Source organism: Phyllobates terribilis, unplaced genomic scaffold, assembly GCF_046119375.1.
Source record: "Phyllobates terribilis strain yellow unplaced genomic scaffold, ASM4611937v1 Scaffold_5__5_contigs__length_657084704, whole genome shotgun sequence".
NCBI classification, from domain to species: Eukaryota; Metazoa; Chordata; class Amphibia; order Anura; family Dendrobatidae; genus Phyllobates; species Phyllobates terribilis.
Window position 1 is genome coordinate 70,343,346 of NW_027362765.1, and position 19,678 is coordinate 70,363,023.

At 53.5% G+C, this 19,678-nt stretch overlaps 1 protein-coding gene across 1 annotated transcript in view; it reads left to right on the forward strand.

Annotated features, from left to right (window-relative positions):
• Positions 1–8,574: 8,574 nt before the first annotated feature.
• The window catches only part of LOC141271460 (uncharacterized), a 549,319-nt gene continuing 538,215 nt past the window's right edge, over positions 8,575–19,678 (forward strand). The window contains exon 1 of the mRNA XM_073681531.1: positions 8,575–8,655. The gene's annotated coding sequence lies outside the window, so the exon portion shown is untranslated. The remainder of the gene's footprint in view (positions 8,656–19,678) is intronic.

The following is a 19,678-nucleotide window of genomic DNA, read 5'->3' on the forward strand; positions in this document are numbered from 1 at the left end:
GAGCACCTGCCTGTTACCTGCCGTGCCCGCCAACCTGCTTTACATGGAAGCACCTGCCTGCTACCTGTCGTGCCCGCCAGCCTGCTTTACCTGGAAGCACCTGCCTGTTACCTGCCGTGCCCACCAGCCTGCTTTACCTGGAAGCACCTGCCTGTTACCTGCCGTGCCCTCCAGCGTGCATTACCTGGAAGCACCTGCCTGTTACCGGCCGTGCCTACCAGCCTGCTTACCTGGAAGCACTTGCCAGCTATCTGCTGTGCCCGCCTGCCTGCTTACCCGGAAGCACCTGCCAGCTACCTGTTGTGCCCGCCAGCTTGCCTACCCGGAACACTCGCCTGACTATCTGCCTAATCAGTCTGCTTGTCTACCTGGACCACCCTTCAGCCTGCCTGCCGAAGCTCATCCGCTGTACCGGACAGTTCCTGCCTTCTGACCCGTGGGAGTCAACTGCTCTCATACAAGGTCGGTCCCAGAGTGGCACCTGGTCCCTCTGCTCGGTTCCTCCCTGGTTCACGGAGTCGACTGAGCTGTCGTGCGACCTTGGTCGGGCCGAGTTGATACTTAGTCACGCCCCTCTGGCCACTCGTTGCACCGCAGCACAAAGGTTCCACCACCCGGATCCGTAACACTGAAGGATGTTGCAGGCAGCAGATAGCTCTCCACGGCGTCTCCAGACTCTGTCACGTCTGTCACATGTGTACAGTGTGAACCTGCTTTCATCTGTGAAGAGCACAGGGTGCCAGTGGCGACTTTGCCAATCCTAGAGTTCTGTGGCAAATGCCAAGCATCCTGCAGGGTGTTGGGCTGTGAGCACAACCCCCATCTGTGGATGTTGGGCCCTCATACCACCCTCATGGAGTCGGTTTCTAACCGTTAGTGCAGACACATGCACATTTGAGGCCTGCTGGATGTCATTTTGCAGGCCTCTGGCTGTGCTCCTCCTGTTCCTCCTTGCACAAAGGCAGAGGTTGCAGTCCTGCTGCCGGGTTGTTGCCCTCCTACAGCCCCCTCTATGTCTCCTGGTGTACTGGCCTGTCTCCTGATAGCGCCTCCAGCCTCTGGACACTACGCTGACAGACACAGCAAACCTTCTTGCCACAGCTCGCATTGATGTGCCATCCTTGATGAACTGCACTACCTGAGCAACTTCTGTGGGTTGTAGAGTCCATCTCATGCTACCACGAGTGTAAAAGCACAACCAACATTCAAAAGTGACCAAAACATCAGCCAGAAAGCAATGGCACTGAGATGTGGTCTGTGGTCCCCACGTGCAGAACCACTCCTTTATTGAGTGTGTCTTGATAATTGCCAATAATTTCCATCTATGGTCTATTCCATTTGCACAACAGCATGTGAAATTGATTGTCAATCAGTGTTGCTTCCTAAGTGGACAGTTTTTCACAGAAGTTTGATTTACTTGGAGTTATATTCTGTTGTTTAAGTGTTCCCTTTATTTTTTGAGCACTGTATAAGGCACCATAGGATAGTTTGGTAGAGTGGAAAATAGGGGAAGGTTTCCCAGTTAAACCATTTAGTAGCTGTTGTAATAGTCTCTTGTTTGGGCAATCAGCTTTTCGATAGCATGGGTTCTAGCCATCTCCACGAACCATTCTTCTAAAGAAGGGGGGTTTACTGAATACCAATGATGTATTATTGTTTTGTCTGCCTAAAGTAGATGCCTTTTAATAGTGATTTTCTTGTACACCTTTTGGGCATAGAAAACATGTATAACAGTGTAGTCTATGGTGTCCTAAGTACTGATACTTCTTTCACCTCCTTAATAAGTCTGATGACCCCATCCCAGAAAGCTCCTACAGCCGGGCAATTCCACAATATATGTGACATAATATCCCCACGCACCCAGCAACGCCAACATAGACTAGATACCTCACAAAACTGTTTATCCAAAGTGCTGGGGATCCGGTACCACTTTGAAACAATTTTATATCTTGTTTCTTGTAATTTAATGGCCATAACTGATTTGTAGGAGAGTAAAAAGCATTACTCCCACTGATCCTTCGTAAGTGTTCTTAGGAGATTACCAAGAAGGCATAGTGGGGCAATATACTATAATGGGCGGACAGATTCCGGAAGACGGTCCAGTGAAGAGTAACTGTGTTGAAGCTGTGTGTGTTCAAAATTATGGTGTATCCTATGAGGACAGTCACCTAGTATAGTAGAAAGAGGGAAGAGCGTATCAATTGGAGCTACTTCGTGTATACGTAATGTGAGGCAGTGAGGGGAATTATATGCGAGGGATGGTATTTATCCTCTAGGATGCGCATAGAAATATATTAAACCCGCTGGAGAGCATTGCAATCACAGACACAGCTGTGGTTGCAGTGCAAAATAAAAGTAGGTTTGATCTTCGTCAAGCTATTTGACCAAGTCGGATTTAAGAAAACCCGGCATGGGCTTTTATTTTTGGAGTGAACTACAGGATGGCAGTGGGGTGGTTCACTCCTTCCAGCCTGGGTTTTTCATGTGGCTCATGTGCACAGTTTTCTTTTAAAAACCTGCAGCAAAGGTTTGGGTGTGTCAGTGGTTTGTTTGCAAGCTGCAGAGCAGGAGGGTCTGTGGTCTGCAAGCCTGGGTGAAGACATAATACAGGCTTGTGAAGACAACGTAACTGGCGCATCTCAGAGTGAAATGGCACGGCCGTCTCCCATGGCAATGGGTTTACATAGACTGTATTGGATCACCCGGCTACGATATGGAGGACATCATTTGCATTTTAGTTGTGAGTTTTTGCAAGTAAAGATATTTAAGTTAAACTTTCCTTGGGTCATTGACTCATTACCGCACAGTGTGAACACCGCTGTACTACAGTAAGGACATCTTTTTGGAGCCGGCTAGGAAGAAATTTGCGGAAGCATCAAGTGAAAGCCTAGTGATCAGTTATAGGCATCAATGGTCCCCTCTGATCAACAAAAACACCCCTTGCATGTGGAACATTTTTAGTCTTCAGTGTCTGCCTGATGCTGTATAATACTGAAATATTATTATGCGCCATAACGGGCCAATTTCATGGAAAATAGTTTTTTTTCTCTATAAAATGGATTTAATAATTTATTTAAAAACCAGAAATATTCTTTCGATAAAAAACAAGTGCAGATCCCTCATTGTCTGTCTGGACGTGATCACACATTGTATGTGCCAAGAACATCATCATGAATTGTATAGTTCTGCTTTGTGTTTCACTACTGTCAAGATCTCGGCTTGTCATCCCCAAAAGGAAACCTTTGCATTTTATGTGTGAAAATTATCCTGTCTTAATCCTTCTTACAGCTGAGGATTTGCCTCACAATCCTGTGAGCTAAACACCTAAGTAGCACAAATTTGGCACCTGTGTAACAGGTCGGTGGTCATACTGGTCAGGTCACAGTGGATCGGCCAGACTAGATGCAACGGTAGCAAGCCCTTACAGAAATATTGCATGTTATGAAATAAATATCTTCTGCCTCTTTGACAGCTAAGATCTTGAAAATGGCGAGGAATTAAAGTAAAGTATATACTTGTAAGTGTAGAATTGTTCATACGGCCCTGAGAGCGAATCTGTACAGGAAGATGCAAAGTAGTCTATGGCCGAGAAAGGACGACGATGGAGCCTCGAAAAGCCGCTCATCTGGTCACCTGCAGTCTGGTGTAACTCAGCCGCTCAACTCAATGTCGCACAAATCCAACTTTATGAAGAGATCTGCAGCCTCTGAGTGCAGGATTTGGTGATCGTGGCTCCGGAAAAGAGATGCTGACACCAAGAAAATATCGTGTGTAATGCGGACCCAAAGTATTTACTTAATGCAATGCAACAAAGTGAGGATCGTTGCATTGGCTGATGCTATATAATATTCAGGATATAATATTATACTGGATTCATGGACAGCTTGATTGCCAAACAAGACAACTAAAACCACGTTGATTTTTAACCCAAAAAGATTAGGGTATAATATACACCAGGATGAATTGCAGCAGGTATGGCAGCCCAAATAGGACTGTTATCTTAAGAACATTGACTTTGCCAAACTAGGAGAATTCTCTCTGCTTCCAGGAGTTAAGATCCAACTCCAACCAGGAGAAAAACAATTGAAAGTTGAGAGAGAATAGCCACGAAATCAGAGGGAACATTGATGCACAGATAGTTGATATTGTTACTTGGAGTTATTTAATGGGGAAGTTGGACTTCAGAGTATTCACTCTGTGTGGAGCATTTCTGCATATTTTTTTTTTATAAGTCCTTTAGTTTTTTAAAGTCCTAGCACAGTTAGAAATGGCAGTTGGACAGGGCAGGAGACAGGTAGGACATGCAAGACATTTATACAAACTTGCTTCCAGTTCATATGTTTTGCAAACAGTGTTCACCATTTGTAGTTGTGTCATTTATGTTCTGGCTGCTACAATCATCCACTTTCACCGTTCTCTCACAAACTTGGCACACTTCATTCATATTAACCCCTCTCTTCTACTATGTACAGCTCTCATGCTCTCTTCACAATGTTATATCACACATACCCATTCATTCCCACCATACAACACAAGAAATGCTCTCACAAATCACTCAACCATCTGCTCACTCTATTTTCCTTCTCTTAGTCGCAGGTGATATTTCTCCTAATCCAGGACCTTCTTATAATAACACTCTTTCCCAGCTACATTCAGAAACCCGGCTAACCTAATATTCCTTGCATGCCTTCTGTCTCTTTTAATTGTGCCCTTTGGAATGTGCGGTCAGCATTAGTGATGAGCGAGCATGCTCGTTACTAGAGATTTACGAGCATGCTCGGGCGAGCACCTAGAATCTTCAGCGTGCTCGGTGTTATGTTTAAATCACTGCCGTATGCATGATTTGTGACTGTTTGACAGCTTTAATACATGTGAGGAACGGTTAAGAAGCAGGCATTCCTCACTTGTATTAAAGCTGTCAAACAGTCGCAAATCATGCACACAGGAGTGATTTAAACATAACACCGAGCATGCTGAAGATACTCGGTGCTTGCCCGAGCATGCTCACTGAAATTGTTAACAGACCATACTTGCTCATCACTAGTCAGCATGTAATAAACTCTCCTACATTCATGACTTCTTCCTCTCAAATTCCCTTAACCTTCTGGCTCTCACTGAAACATGGATCCAGCAGTCGGACACCACCGCCACTGATGCTCGCTCATATGGTGGCCTACACTTCTCTCACACCCCAGTGACTTTTTTTTTTTTTATTAGTATCAGTTGTAAAAGTCACATGTCAAAGTCACTTGTCAAAATCAGTTCTCAGACAGGGTATTTAGCCTCAAGCTTACATCATTCTGATGTTTGACTTTGATATCTGATCATGTCCTAAAATGGACACTGTACGGGCTACTTGATCCCCTTGATCAAAGTAAGATTAAAAGAAAAGTAAGGACAGAAACCAATAGCCTCTGCAATAGGAATTAGAGAATGAGATTACATTAAAGGAGCTTGTGTACCCATAATGGTCACAAAGGATGTTAAGGATACATATATATATATTTGTTGAAGTTATATAAGTATATATCTTAATCTTTACATATGTATTTAGGATTGCAGATATCCAAAAAAGATGGTGTCCTGTGTCACTTTATACCAGTTATCTCATCATGATCAAAAGTCCACATGCTATGTGGCAATGGCCAGATGGAAAAACACAAATTATTCTTGACTAACAAATTAATCTGATAATACGGACTTTGATAATGAACTTTATTGCTTTAAGGGAAATAAAAGCATAATAACAATAGCTGACCATATTGAATGAATATTTAAAAGTTATATCCATGAAAAAAAAATGTTGGAATAATGGCTTATAGGAACCAACTTGGAGCGGGATGACAATATTGGAGACTGTGCAGTAACAGAGCAGCGACCGACGTTAGGAGGGAAGTGATCCAATCTAATCCAATACAGACAGAGATCATGATAATGCGACACAGATGGGAACACGTTCTCTTTTTTTCCTGCACGTACAGTGGGTACGGAAAGTATTCAGACCCCTTTAAATTTTTCACTCTTTGCTTCATTGCAGCCATTTGGTAAATTCTAAAAAGTTCCTTTTTTTATTTAATTAAAGTACACTCTGGACCCCATCTTGACTGAAAAAAACCAGAAATGTAGACATTTTTTCAAATTTATTAAAAAAGAAAAACTGAAATATCACATGGTCATAAGTATTCAGACCCTTTGCTCAGACACTTATATTTAAGTCACATGCTGTCCATTTCCTTGTGATCCTCCTTGAGATGGTTCTACTCCTTCATTGGAGTCCAGCAGTGTTTAATTAAACTGATAGGATTTGATTTGGAAAGGCACACACCTGTCTATATAAGACCTCACAGCTCACAGTGCATGTCAGACCAAATGAGAATCATGTGCTCAAAGGAACTGCCCATAAGCTCAGAGACAGAATTGTGGCACAGCACAGATCTGGCCAAGGTTATAAAAGAATTTCTGCATTACTCAAGGTTCCTAAGAGCACAGTGGCCTCCATAATCCTTAAATGGAAGAAGTTTGGGACCACCATAAGTTTTTCTAGACCTGGCCTTCCAGCCAAACTGAGCAATCGTGGGAGAAGAGCCTTGGCGAGAGAGGTAAAGAAGAACCCCAAAATCACTGTGGCTGAGCTCCAGAGATGCAGTAGGGAGATGAGAGAAAGTTCCACAAAGTCAACTATCATTGCAGCCCTCCACCAGTCGGGCCTTTATGGCAGAGTGGCCCTACGGAAGCCTCTCCTCAGTGCAAGACATCTGAAAGCCCGCATAGAGTTTGCTCAAAAACACATGAAGGACTCCCAGACTATGAGAAATAAAATTCTCTGGTCTGATGAGACAATGATAGAATTATCACCAAAAAGTTCTAAGCACCCAATACGATCCCAACAGTGGAACATGGTGGTGGCAGCATCATGCTATGGGGGTGATTTTCAGCTGCAGGGACAGGATGACTGGTTACAATTGAAGGAAACATGAATGCGGCCAAGTACAGAGATATCCTGGATGAAAACCTCTTCCAGAATGCTCTGGACCTCAGACTTGGCCAAAGGTTCACCTTCCAACAAGACAATGACCCTAAGAACACAGCTAAAATAATTTCTCATGAAATCACATCCACTTTGCTTCGACATATCGGCCGTGTTCACACGTAATATAAATGTTGTGTTTCTTCTGCTGCTTTTTTTGCACAGAAATTCTACTGTCCGAGCAAAGTGGATGTGATTTCATGAAAACTTCTGATCTCTAAGAGTCCAAAGACTCTGTCTGCTGAACTCTGCCGTTTTGGTGCTTTTTTTTCTCTATAAGCTTCTATGTGGAGCCTGAAAAATATAATAATGTAAAAACTGCAGATTCCTTTGGCTGCAGAATCAAAGCTTTTCTGTGGTATAAAAAATACATGAAAAACGCGGCTTCACATCTGCACCAAAACTGCATCAAATAATGGGAAAAGACCTAAAAAGTGCAGCGAGAATGTAATAACCAGAGGAGATTGTTATTGTATAGTTGGGTGCGGAGACCTGCAGAAATACAGAAACACAATATATATGCAAGGTGTGAACACGGCCTTACAGATACATAAAGCCTGATGTCATATAGAGAAGATTGTGTAATAATGAGAAAGTTCTATCTGCTCCGACTGTAAATGATCACAAATAACCCAGAGGTCCCAAGCGTCCCGGATACCGCCGACAGTCCCAGATACGGCAGATGGCCCTGGATACGGCAGACAGGTCCGGATACGACGGACAGGCCCGGATACGGCGGACAGAACCGGATACGGCGGACAGAACCGGGTACGACGGACAGAACCGGGTACGACGGACAGAACCGGGTACGACGGACAGTCCCGGATACGGCGGACAGTTCCGGATACGGCGGACAGTCCCGGATACGGTGGACAGTCCTGGATACAGCGGACAGCCCCGGTTAAAGCCGACAGCCCCGGATACAGAGGACAGCCCCGGTTAAAGCCGACAGCCCCGGATACAGAGGACAGCCCCGGTTAAAGCCGACAGCCCCGGATACAGAGGACAGTCCCAGATACAGCGGACGGCCCAGGATACAGAGGACAGCCCCCGGATAGAGAGGACGGCCCCGGATACAGCAGACAGTCCCGGATACAGAGGACGGTCCCGGATACAGAGAACGGCCCCTGATAAAGCCGACAGCCCCAGATACAGAGGACGGCCCCGGATACAGCGGACGGTCCCGGATACAGCGGACGGTCCCGGATACAGAGAACGGCCCCGGATACAGAGAACGGCCCCGGATACAGAGAACGGCCCCGGATACAGAGGACGGCCCTGGATACAGGGGACGGCCCCGGATACGGCGGACAGTCCCGGATTTGGGTCTCTGCCCTGCAGTCTCGGGCGTCTGCTGAATGCCCCTCACTGCCCTCATGCCCCCTCCGACATCTCCTCCTGCCGGGGAGAGAGAAGTGGTAAATGTCTGTGGCTGGGGGCGGTAGGGGGGGGAAGAGACATTTCTCGGAGCTGAGCAAAGTTTACCCCTCTTTCTATTCTGGGAACCTTTGCAGTTCGGCTTCCAGGACCTGTGATGATGTCACAGTCATGTGATCAGTCACATGGGGGGAGGAGCAGGATTGGGCTTGTAGGAAGTGAACGGTTTTCTGTGTAGGAAGCGGCCACAGGTAAGAGCTGAAGCTGAGGAGAAGTCTACACTGGGGACCGGTAATGAGGGAGCAGGGACTGTGTGATAGAGGGGACAGGACTCAGTCCTGGGGGAAGCACCGGGACTCTACACTGGGGACCGGTAATGAGGGAGCAGGGACTGTGTGATAGAGGGGACAGGACTCAGTCCTGGAGGAAGCACCGGGACTCTGCACTGGGGACCGGTAATGAGGGAGCAGGGACTGTGTGATAGAGGGGACAGGACTCAGTCCTGGGGGAAGCACCGGGACTCTACACTGGGGACCGGTAATGAGGGAGCAGGGACTGTGTGATAGAGGGGACAGGACTCAGTCCTGGGGGAAGCACCGGGACTCTACACTGGGGACCGGTAATGAGGGAGCAGGGACTGTGTGATAGAGGGGACAGGACTCAGTCCTGGAGGAAGCACCGGGACTCTGCACTGGTGACCGGTAATGAGGGAGCAGGGACTGTGTGATAGAGGGGACAGGACTCAGTCCTGGGGGAAGCACCGGGACTCTACACTGGGGACCGGTAATGAGGGAGCAGGGACTGTGTGATAGAGGGGACAGGACTCAGTCCTGGGGGAAGCACCGGGACTCTACACTGGTGACCAGTAATGAGGGAGCAGGGACTGTGTGATAGAGGGGACAGGACTCAGTCCTGGGGGAAGCACCGGGACTCTGCACTGGTGACCGGTAATGAGGGAGCAGGGACTGTGTGATAGAGTGGACAGGACTCAGTCCTGGGGGAAGCACCGGGACTCTACACTGGAGACCGGTAATGAGGGAGCAGGGACTGTGTGATAGAGGGGACAGGACTCAGTCCTGGAGGAAGCACCGGGACTCTACACTGGGGACCGGTAATGAGGGAGCAGGGACTGTGTGATAGAGGGGACAGGACTCAGTCCTGGGGGAAGCAGCAGGACTATTCACTGGTGACCGGTAATGAGGGGGCAGGGACTGTGTGATAGAGGGGACTGGACTCAATCCTGGGGGAAGCACCGGGACTCTGCATTGGGTATCGGTAATGAGGGAGCAGGGACTGTGTGATAGAGGAGACAGGACTCAGTCCTGGGGGAAGCACCGGGACTCTGCACTGGGGACCGGTAATGAGGGAGCAGGGACTGTGTGATAGAGGGGGCAGGACTCCGTCCTGGGAGAAGCACCGGGACTCTGCACTGGGTACCAGTAATGAGGGAGCAGGGACTGTGTGATAGAGGGGACTGGACTCAGTCCTGGGGGAAGCATCGGGACTCTGCACTGGGGACCGGTAATGAGGGAGCAGGGACTGTGTGACAGAGGGGACAGGACTCAGTCCTGGGCGAAGTACCAGGACTCTGCATTTGGGACCGGTAATGAGGGAGCAGGGACTGTGTGATAGTGGGGACAGGATTCAGTCCTGGGGGAAGCACCGGGACTCTGCACTGGGGACCGGTAATGAGGGATCAGGGACTGTGATAGAGGGGACAGGACTCAGTCCTGGGGGAAGCATCGTGTCTCTGCACTAGTGACTGGTAATGAGGGAGTAGGGATGGTGTGATAGAGGAGACAGGACTCAGTCCTGGGGGAAGCATCAGGACTCTGCACTGGGGACCTTTAATGAGGGAGCAGGGACTGTGTGATAGAGGGGACAGGACTCAGTCCTGGGGGAAGCACCGAGACTCTGCACTGGGGACCGTCAATGAGGGAGCAGGGACTGTGTGATAGAGGGGACAGGACTCAGTCCTGGGGGAAGCACTGGGACTCTGCACTGGGGACCGGTAATGAGGGAGCAGGGACTGTGTGATAGAGGGGACAGGACTCAGTCCTGGGGGAAGCACCGGCACTCTGCACTGAGGACCGGTAATGAGGGAGCAGAGACTGTGTGATAGAGGGGTCAGGACTCAGTCCTGGGGGAAGCATCGGGACTCTGCCCTGGGGACCGGTAATGAGGGAGCAGGGACTGTGTGATAGAGGAGACAGGACTCAGTCCTGGGGGAAGCACCGGGACTCTGCACTGGGGACCGGTAATGAGGGAGCAGGGACTGTGTGATAGAGGGGACAGGACTCAGTCCTGGGGGAAGCACCGAGACTCTGCACTGGGGACCGGTAATGAGGGAGCAGGGACTGTGTGATAAAGGGGACAGGACTCAGTCCTGGGGGAAGCATCGGGACTCTGCACTGGGGACCGGTAATGAGGGAGCAGGGACTGTGTGATAGAGGGGTCAGGACTCAGTCCTGGAGGAAGCACCGGGACTCTGCACTGGGGACCGGTAATGAGGGAGCAGGGACTGTGTGATAGAGGGGACAGGACTCAGTCCTGGGGGAAGCACCGGGACTCTGCACTTGGGACCGGTAATGAGGGAGCAGGGACTGTGTGATAGAGGGGACAGGACTCAGTCCTGGGGGAAGCAGCGGGACTCTACACTGGGGACCGGTAATGAGGGAGTAGGGACTGTGTGATAGAGGGGACAGGACTCAGTCCTGGGGGAAGCACCGGGACTCTGCACTGGGGACCGGTAATGAGGGAGCAGGGACTGTGTGATAGAGGGGACAGGACTCAGTCCTGGGGGAAGCACCGGGACTCTGCACTGGGGACCGGTAATGAGGGAGCAGGGACTGTGTGATAGAGGAGACAGGACTCAGTCCTGGGGGAAGCACCGGGACTCTGCACTGGGGACCGGTAATGAGGGAGCAGGGACTGTGTAATAGAGGAGACAGTACTCAGTCCTGGGGGAAGCACCGGGACTCTGCACTGGGGACAGGTAATGAGGGAGCAGGGACTGTGTGATAGAGGGGAAAGGACTCAGTCCTGGGGGAAGCACCGGGACTCTGCACTGGGGACCGGTAATGATGGAGCAGGGACTATGTGATAGTGGGGACAGGATTCAGTCCTGGGGGAAGCACCGGGACTCTGCACTGGGGACCGGTAATCAGGGAGCAGGGACTGTGTGATAGAGGGGACAGGACTCAGTCCTGGGGGAAGCACCGAGACTCTGCACTTGGGACCGGTAATCAGGAAGCAGGGACTGTGTGATAGAGGGGTCAGGACTCAGTCCTGGTGGAAGCAGCAGGACTATTCACTGGTGACCGGTAATGAGGGGGCAGGGACTGTGTGATAGAGGGGACTGGACTCAATCCTGGGGGAAGCACCGGGACTCTGCACTGGGGACCGGTAATGAGGGAGCAGCGACTGTGTGATAGAGGAGACAGGACTCAGTCCTGGGGGAAGCACCGGGACTCTGCACTGGGGACCGGTAATGAGGGAGCAGGGACTGTGTGATAGAGGGGGCAGGACTCAGTCCTGGAGGAAGCATCGGGACTCTGCACTGGGGACCGGTAATGAGAGAGCAGGAACTGTGTGATTGAGGGGACAGGACTCAGTCCTGGGGGAACCACCGGGACTCTGCACTGGGGACCGGTAATGAGGGAGCAGGGACTGTGTGATAGAGGGGACAGGACTCAGTCCTGGGGGAAGCACCGGGACTCTACACTGGGGACCGGTAATGAGGGAGTAGGGACTGTGTGATAGAGGGGTCAGGACTCAGTCCTGGGGGAAGCAGCAGGACTATTCACTGGTGACCGGTAATGAGGGGGTATTGACTGTGTGATAGAGGGGACTGGACTCAATCCTGGGGAAAGCACCGGGACTCTGCACTGGGGACCGGTAATGAGGGAGCAGGGACTGTGTGATAGAGGAGACAGGACTCAGTCCTGGGGGAAGCACCGGGACTCTGCACTGGGGACCGGTAATGAGGGAGCAGGGACTGTGTGATAGAGGGGGCAGGACTCCGTCCTGGGGGAAGCACCGGGACTCTGCACTGGGGACCGGTAATGAGGGAGCAGGGACTGTGTGATAGAGGGGACAGGACTCAGTCCTGGGGGAAGCATCGGGACTCTGCACTGGGGAGCGGGGATTGTGTGATAGTGGGGACAGGATTCAGTCCTGGGGGAAGCACCGGGACTCTGCACTTGGGACCGGTAATCAGGGAGCAGGGACTGTGTGATAGAGGGGTCAGGACTCAGTCCTGGGGGAAGCAGCAGGACTATTCACTGTTGACCGGTAATGAGGGGGCAGGGACTGTGTGATAGAGGGGACTGGACTCAATCCTGGGGGAAGCACCGGGACTCTGCACTGGGGACCGGTAATGAGGGAGCAGGGACTGTGTGATAGAGGAGACAGGACTCAGTCCTGGGGGAAGCACCGGGACTCTGCACTGGGGACCGGTAATGAGGGAGCAGGGACTGTGTGATAGAGGGGGCAGGACTCAGTCCTGGAGGAAGCACCGGGACTCTGCACTGGGGACCGGTAATGAGGGAGCAGGGACTGTGTGATAGAGGGGACAGGACTCAGTCCTGGGGGTAGCACCGGGACTCTGCACTGGGGACCGGTAATGAGGGAGCAGGGACTGTGTGATAGAGGGGACAGGACTCAGTCCTGGTGGAAGCACCGGGACTCTGCACTGGGGACCGGTAATGAGGGAGCAGTGACTGTGTGATAGAGGAGACAGGACTCAGTCCTGGGGGAAGCACCGAGACTCTGCACTGGGGACCGGTAATGAGGGAGCAGGGACTGTGTGATAGAGGGAACTGGACTCAGTTCTAGGGGAAGCATCGGGACTCTGCACTGGGGACCGGTAATGAGGGAGCAGGGACTGTGTGATAGAGGGGACAGGACTCAGTCCTGGAGGAAGCACCAGGACTCTGAACTGGGGACCCGTAATGGGGGAGCAGGGACTGTGTGACAGAGGGGACAGGACTCAGTCCTGGGGGAAGCACCGGGACTCTACACTGGGGACCGGAAATGAGGGAGCAGGGACTGTGTGATAGAGGGGACAGGACTCATTCCTGGGGGAAGCACCGGGACTCTGCACTGGGGACCGGTAAAGATGGAGCAGGGACTATGTGATAGAGGGGACAGGACTCAGTCCTGGGGGAAGCATCGGGACTCTGCACTGGGGAGCGGGGATTGTGTGATAGTGGGGACAGGATTCAGTCCTGGGGGAAGCACCGGGACTCTGCACTGGGGACCGGTAATCAGGGAGAAGGGACTGTGTGATAGAGGGGACAGGACTCAGTCCTGGGGGAAGCAGCAGGACTATTCACTGGTGACCGGTAATGAGGGGGCAGGGACTGTGTGATAGAGGGGACTGGACTCAATCCTGGGGGAAGCACCGGGACTCTGCATTGGGTATCGGTAATGAGGGAGCAGGGACTGTGTGATAGAGGGGACTGGACTCAGTCCTGGGGGAAGCATCGGGACTCTGCACTGGGGACCGGTAATGAGGGAGCAGGGACTGTGTGACAGAGGGGACAGGACTCAGTCCTGGGGGAAGTACCAGGACTCTGCATTTGGGACCGGTAATGAGGGAGCAGGGACTGTGTGATAGTGGGGACAGGATTCAGTCCTGGGGGAAGCACCGGGACTCTGCACTGGGGACCGGTAATGAGGGGGCAGGACTCCGTCCTGGGGGAAGCACCGGGACTCTGCACTGGGTACCAGTAATGAGGGAGCAGGGACTGTGTGATAGAGGGGACTGGACTCAGTCCTGGGGGAAGCATCGGGACTCTGCACTGGGGACCGGTAATGAGGGAGCAGGGACTGTGTGACAGAGGGGACAGGACTCAGTCCTGGGGGAAGTACCAGGACTCTGCATTTGGGACCGGTAATGAGGGAGCAGGGACTGTGTGATAGTGGGGACAGGATTCAGTCCTGGGGGAAGCACCGGGACTCTGCACTGGGGACCGGTAATGAGGGAGCAGGGACTGTGATAGAGGGGACAGGACTCAGTCCTGGGGGAAGCATCGTGTCTCTGCACTAGTGACTGGTAATGAGGGAGTAGGGATGGTGTGATAGAGGAGACAGGACTCAGTCCTGGGGGAAGCACCGGGACTCTGCACTGGGGACCGGTAATGAGGGAGCAGGGACTGTGTGATAGAGGGGGCAGGACTCCGTCCTGGGAGAAGCACCGGGACTCTGCACTGGGTACCAGTAATGAGGGAGCAGGGACTGTGTGATAGAGGGGACTGGACTCAGTCCTGGGGGAAGCATCGGGACTCTGCACTGGGGACCGGTAATGAGGGAGCAGGGACTGTGTGACAGAGGGGACAGGACTCAGTCCTGGGCGAAGTACCAGGACTCTGCATTTGGGACCGGTAATGAGGGAGCAGGGACTGTGTGATAGTGGGGACAGGATTCAGTCCTGGGGGAAGCACCGGGACTCTGCACTGGGGACCGGTAATGAGGGATCAGGGACTGTGATAGAGGGGACAGGACTCAGTCCTGGGGGAAGCATCGTGTCTCTGCACTAGTGACTGGTAATGAGGGAGTAGGGATGGTGTGATAGAGGAGACAGGACTCAGTCCTGGGGGAAGCATCAGGACTCTGCACTGGGGACCTTTAATGAGGGAGCAGGGACTGTGTGATAGAGGGGACAGGACTCAGTCCTGGGGGAAGCACCGAGACTCTGCACTGGGGACCGTCAATGAGGGAGCAGGGACTGTGTGATAGAGGGGACAGGACTCAGTCCTGGGGGAAGCACTGGGACTCTGCACTGGGGACCGGTAATGAGGGAGCAGGGACTGTGTGATAGAGGGGACAGGACTCAGTCCTGGGGGAAGCACCGGCACTCTGCACTGAGGACCGGTAATGAGGGAGCAGAGACTGTGTGATAGAGGGGTCAGGACTCAGTCCTGGGGGAAGCATCGGGACTCTGCCCTGGGGACCGGTAATGAGGGAGCAGGGACTGTGTGATAGAGGAGACAGGACTCAGTCCTGGGGGAAGCACCGGGACTCTGCACTGGGGACCGGTAATGAGGGAGCAGGGACTGTGTGATAGAGGGGACAGGACTCAGTCCTGGGGGAAGCACCGAGACTCTGCACTGGGGACCGGTAATGAGGGAGCAGGGACTGTGTGATAAAGGGGACAGGACTCAGTCCTGGGGGAAGCATCGGGACTCTGCACTGGGGACCGGTAATGAGGGAGCAGGGACTGTGTGATAGAGGGGTCAGGACTCAGTCCTGGAGGAAGCACCGGGACTCTGCACTGGGGACCGGTAATGAGGGAGCAGGGACTGTGTGATAGAGGGGACAGGACTCAGTCCTGGGGGAAGCACCGGGACTCTGCACTTGGGACCGGTAATGAGGGAGCAGGGACTGTGTGATAGAGGGGACAGGACTCAGTCCTGGGGGAAGCAGCGGGACTCTACACTGGGGACCGGTAATGAGGGAGTAGGGACTGTGTGATAGAGGGGACAGGACTCAGTCCTGGGGGAAGCACCGGGACTCTGCACTGGGGACCGGTAATGAGGGAGCAGGGACTGTGTGATAGAGGGGACAGGACTCAGTCCTGGGGGAAGCACCGGGACTCTGCACTGGGGACCGGTAATGAGGGAGCAGGGACTGTGTGATAGAGGAGACAGGACTCAGTCCTGGGGGAAGCACCGGGACTCTGCACTGGGGACCGGTAATGAGGGAGCAGGGACTGTGTAATAGAGGAGACAGTACTCAGTCCTGGGGGAAGCACCGGGACTCTGCACTGGGGACAGGTAATGAGGGAGCAGGGACTGTGTGATAGAGGGGAAAGGACTCAGTCCTGGGGGAAGCACCGGGACTCTGCACTGGGGACCGGTAATGATGGAGCAGGGACTATGTGATAGTGGGGACAGGATTCAGTCCTGGGGGAAGCACCGGGACTCTGCACTGGGGACCGGTAATCAGGGAGCAGGGACTGTGTGATAGAGGGGACAGGACTCAGTCCTGGGGGAAGCACCGAGACTCTGCACTTGGGACCGGTAATCAGGAAGCAGGGACTGTGTGATAGAGGGGTCAGGACTCAGTCCTGGTGGAAGCAGCAGGACTATTCACTGGTGACCGGTAATGAGGGGGCAGGGACTGTGTGATAGAGGGGACTGGACTCAATCCTGGGGGAAGCACCGGGACTCTGCACTGGGGACCGGTAATGAGGGAGCAGCGACTGTGTGATAGAGGAGACAGGACTCAGTCCTGGGGGAAGCACCGGGACTCTGCACTGGGGACCGGTAATGAGGGAGCAGGGACTGTGTGATAGAGGGGGCAGGACTCAGTCCTGGAGGAAGCATCGGGACTCTGCACTGGGGACCGGTAATGAGAGAGCAGGAACTGTGTGATTGAGGGGACAGGACTCAGTCCTGGGGGAACCACCGGGACTCTGCACTGGGGACCGGTAATGAGGGAGCAGGGACTGTGTGATAGAGGGGACAGGACTCAGTCCTGGGGGAAGCACCGGGACTCTACACTGGGGACCGGTAATGAGGGAGTAGGGACTGTGTGATAGAGGGGTCAGGACTCAGTCCTGGGGGAAGCAGCAGGACTATTCACTGGTGACCGGTAATGAGGGGGTATTGACTGTGTGATAGAGGGGACTGGACTCAATCCTGGGGAAAGCACCGGGACTCTGCACTGGGGACCGGTAATGAGGGAGCAGGGACTGTGTGATAGAGGAGACAGGACTCAGTCCTGGGGGAAGCACCGGGACTCTGCACTGGGGACCGGTAATGAGGGAGCAGGGACTGTGTGATAGAGGGGGCAGGACTCCGTCCTGGGGGAAGCACCGGGACTCTGCACTGGGGACCGGTAATGAGGGAGCAGGGACTGTGTGATAGAGGGGACAGGACTCAGTCCTGGGGGAAGCATCGGGACTCTGCACTGGGGAGCGGGGATTGTGTGATAGTGGGGACAGGATTCAGTCCTGGGGGAAGCACCGGGACTCTGCACTTGGGACCGGTAATCAGGGAGCAGGGACTGTGTGATAGAGGGGTCAGGACTCAGTCCTGGGGGAAGCAGCAGGACTATTCACTGTTGACCGGTAATGAGGGGGCAGGGACTGTGTGATAGAGGGGACTGGACTCAATCCTGGGGGAAGCACCGGGACTCTGCACTGGGGACCGGTAATGAGGGAGCAGGGACTGTGTGATAGAGGAGACAGGACTCAGTCCTGGGGGAAGCACCGGGACTCTGCACTGGGGACCGGTAATGAGGGAGCAGGGACTGTGTGATAGAGGGGGCAGGACTCAGTCCTGGAGGAAGCACCGGGACTCTGCACTGGGGACCGGTAATGAGGGAGCAGGGACTGTGTGATAGAGGGGACAGGACTCAGTCCTGGGGGTAGCACCGGGACTCTGCACTGGGGACCGGTAATGAGGGAGCAGGGACTGTGTGATAGAGGGGACAGGACTCAGTCCTGGTGGAAGCACCGGGACTCTGCACTGGGGACCGGTAATGAGGGAGCAGTGACTGTGTGATAGAGGAGACAGGACTCAGTCCTGGGGGAAGCACCGAGACTCTGCACTGGGGACCGGTAATGAGGGAGCAGGGACTGTGTGATAGAGGGAACTGGACTCAGTTCTAGGGGAAGCATCGGGACTCTGCACTGGGGACCGGTAATGAGGGAGCAGGGACTGTGTGATAGAGGGGACAGGACTCAGTCCTGGAGGAAGCACCAGGACTCTGAACTGGGGACCCGTAATGGGGGAGCAGGGACTGTGTGACAGAGGGGACAGGACTCAGTCCTGGGGGAAGCACCGGGACTCTACACTGGGGACCGGAAATGAGGGAGCAGGGACTGTGTGATAGAGGGGACAGGACTCATTCCTGGGGGAAGCACCGGGACTCTGCACTGGGGACCGGTAAAGATGGAGCAGGGACTATGTGATAGAGGGGACAGGACTCAGTCCTGGGGGAAGCATCGGGACTCTGCACTGGGGAGCGGGGATTGTGTGATAGTGGGGACAGGATTCAGTCCTGGGGGAAGCACCGGGACTCTGCACTGGGGACCGGTAATCAGGGAGAAGGGACTGTGTGATAGAGGGGACAGGACTCAGTCCTGGGGGAAGCAGCAGGACTATTCACTGGTGACCGGTAATGAGGGGGCAGGGACTGTGTGATAGAGGGGACTGGACTCAATCCTGGGGGAAGCACCGGGACTCTGCATTGGGTATCGGTAATGAGGGAGCAGGGACTGTGTGATAGAGGGGACTGGACTCAGTCCTGGGGGAAGCATCGGGACTCTGCACTGGGGACCGGTAATGAGGGAGCAGGGACTGTGTGACAGAGGGGACAGGACTCAGTCCTGGGGGAAGTACCAGGACTCTGCATTTGGGACCGGTAATGAGGGAGCAGGGACTGTGTGATAGTGGGGACAGGATTCAGTCCTGGGGGAAGCACCGGGACTCTGCACTGGGGACCGGTAATGAGGGGGCAGGACTCCGTCCTGGGGGAAGCACCGGGACTCTGCACTGGGTACCAGTAATGAGGGAGCAGGGACTGTGTGATAGAGGGGACTGGACTCAGTCCTGGGGGAAGCATCGGGACTCTGCACTGGGGACCGGTAATGAGGGAGCAGGGACTGTGTGACAGAGGGGACAGGACTCAGTCCTGGGGGAAGTACCAGGACTCTGCATTTGGGACCGGTAATGAGGGAGCAGGGACTGTGTGATAGTGGGGACAGGATTCAGTCCTGGGGGAAGCACCGGGACTCTGCACTGGGGACCGGTAATGAGGGAGCAGGGACTGTGATAGAGGGGACAGGACTCAGTCCTGGGGGAAGCATCGTGTCTCTGCACTAGTGACTGGTAATGAGGGAGTAGGGATGGTGTGATAGAGGAGACAGGACTCAGTCCTGGGGGAAGCATCGGGACTCTGCACTGGGGACCTTTAATGAGGGAGCAGGGACTGTGTGATAGAGGGGACAGGACTCAGTCCTGGTGGAAGCACCGGGACTCTGCACTGGGGACCGGCAATGAGGGAGCAGGGACTGTGTGATAGAGGGGACAGGACTCACTCCTGGGGGAAGCACTGGGACTCTGCACTGGGGAACGGTAATGAGGGAGCTGAAACTCTGTGATAGAGGTGACCGGACTCAGTCCTGGGGGAAGCAGCGGGACTCTGCACTGGGGACCGTTAATGAGGGAGCAGGGACTGTGTGATAGAGGGGACAGGACTCAGTTCTGTGGGAAGCACCGGGACTCTGCATTGGGGACCGGTAATGAGGGGACAGAACTCAGT